General features: G+C 48.5%; 1 pseudogene; it reads left to right on the forward strand.

Annotated features, from left to right (window-relative positions):
* The first annotated feature begins 206 nt into the window (after positions 1–206).
* On the forward strand, positions 207–1,425 carry LOC119294246 (annotated as a pseudogene).
* The last annotated feature ends 1,099 nt before the right edge of the window (positions 1,426–2,524 follow it).

The raw sequence follows: 2,524 nt of genomic DNA on the forward strand, positions 1-2,524 counted from the left end.
TTATTACTATATCTTGAATGTAAAACATAAAAGGCATGGCTTGTAAACGAGTAAATGGCACTTGTAATTTGTAACTAGTGCTTCTTTTTTTTTACAGTATGCATAGTGATTGCTAGGGGAGGCATATGCATGCTCAATGATGGTGGCCTTCCTCTATATATATGGATGCATCTTGGCCAAGTTATGGACACAACACTTCGTCGATCCTTAACCATCAGTCAAATTTCCCGGCTCATCTTTTCTTCTCGAATAATCAGCTCGATCGATATTGGTATGGCAGCTGGAGAGGGCAAGCTGAGTGCGGAAGCCAACCTTAGTTCCGATACTACCATGAGCACCAAAGATTACCTGGACCCTCCTCCGACGCCGCTGCTGGACGCCGGCGAGCTGGGCAAGTGGTCCTTGTACCGGGCCACCATTGCCGAGTTCACCGCCACCCTCCTCTTCGTCTACGTCGCCGTGGCCACCGTAATCGGCCACAAGCGCCAGACCGACGCCGAAGCGTGCAGCGGCACCGGCGTGCTGGGCATCGCGTGGGCCTTCGGCGGCATGATCGCCGTCCTCGTCTACTGCACCGCCGGCATCTCCGGCGGCCACATCAACCCCGCGGTCACCTTCGGGCTGCTGTTGGCGAGGAAGGTCTCGCTTCCCAGAGCCTTCCTCTACATGGCGGCGCAGTGCCTCGGCGCCATCTGCGGCGCCGCCATGGTCAGGGCCGTGCACGGCGCGCACCACTACGCGCTCTACGGCGGCGGCGCCAACGAGGTCGCGCCGGGGTACTCCAAGGCGGGGGCGCTGCTGGCCGAGGCCGCCGGCACATTCGTTCTCGTGTACACCGTGTTCTCGGCGACCGACCCGAAGCGCATGGCGAGGGACTCCCACGTGCCGGTGCTGGCGCCGCTGCTCATCGGCTTCGCCGTGCTGATGGCGCACCTGGCCACCATCCCCGTCACCGGCACCGGGATCAACCCGGCGAGGAGCCTTGGGGCCGCCGTGGTGTACAATGGGAAGAAGGCGTGGGCCGATCAGTGGATCTTCTGGGTCGGGCCTTTGGCGGGCGCCACCGTCGCCATGGCCTACCACCAGTACGTCCTCAGGAACTGCGCCGCCAAGCACTCCTTCGGCTCCAACCACCACGACGTCCAAGCCTAGGCCAGCACCATCGTTCGTCGACATGCGTAACCTACCTGGTTGGTTTCAGATCCACATATATTACGTACTATGTGGCTGTTACTTTATGATTTACTATGTGTGAAGTTGTTGCATGAATATCTCGACGTTGCACTCTGTACGTTTGCCGTGCACGCCGTACTTCTCGCCGGCAATATGTGTATGAATGGGTCAATGCATGCGCATGTATGCATGCATGCATGGGATCCACCGATGGGATTGGATGTATGTGTAATGTGTTGTTTGCATTTTTAATCTTGTTGCTACTTATACATGTGTTGCCAATCTAAAACATAAAGATTAACAACAACAACAACAACGACAACAACAACAAATAAATTTATTGTTCCTACTGGACCAACTCTGCAAGACAATGTAAGCGAGGAATTACAAACTAGAGAAGAACTAAAATTTACAATTCATGACTCACGAGGGCCACCTGTCATATAACTGCGGTCAAAGATGATGGATTAATTATTATCTTCAAGGAACGAAACTGCAAGTCGGTCCTTCAGAGACAATGACAAAACATATTCGGTGGTTTGATCCACAATTTCTGGGTAACTTGTTGCCCTGCACAAAATCCATTAGATAATCAGAAATGTACAAAATGTGTGACTAGCATATAATTTAAACTATAACAAATCAAGTAAAGTTTTAAAAACAAATATTATAAATAGCGACTGTATATGAATACATTAGATGTAAAATGCGCAACTGCTGTAAATTCAAAGTAAAATCACAGAATAATTAGAAAAAACTCCAGTCAAGTGAAAACCCAAAAAAACCCTCTTAGAGCTAAGAAAATTTGTAGATATAATCCGTTTTAGAACTTAGGGCAACTAGTACAAAACGGGTATTACAAGCGCCCCCGAGAAGTGATTGTGTTCTTGGCATAACAAGACGCCTTTAATAACCCAACAGTGGCGGTCATTAGTGTAGTGAAAAATAACAAAGGTGGTTCCAAAATTGTACCGCTTGTAGAAATAGGTGGAGGCATTTAGAAGTTCCAAACTGCCTACAACTGGAAAGTGTTCCAGGCAGTTTTGTAGCTGGAACCACCTGCGGCATGCTACCCATATTTTATATGTATTTCTGCCCCCGATCTTCACCCTATTTCTTAGGCTGATCATAGTGGGAGTAACTTAGACTAGTAACATGCATATGTTACTAGTCCAAGTTACTATCTTTATAATGGATAGTAACACATGGATGGTAACATACAAGCCCTTATTAAATGAGACATAGACTCATTCTTCCTCGGGGTGTGTTATGTTACAGTAACATATTATGTTACCACAAGCATCTCTCCCCTTATTAACTCCATGCCACATAAGCAAATTTGTCTTGGGAT

This window comes from Triticum dicoccoides, chromosome 4B (assembly GCF_002162155.2).
Source record: "Triticum dicoccoides isolate Atlit2015 ecotype Zavitan chromosome 4B, WEW_v2.0, whole genome shotgun sequence".
NCBI lineage: Eukaryota > Viridiplantae > Streptophyta > Magnoliopsida > Poales > Poaceae > Triticum > Triticum dicoccoides.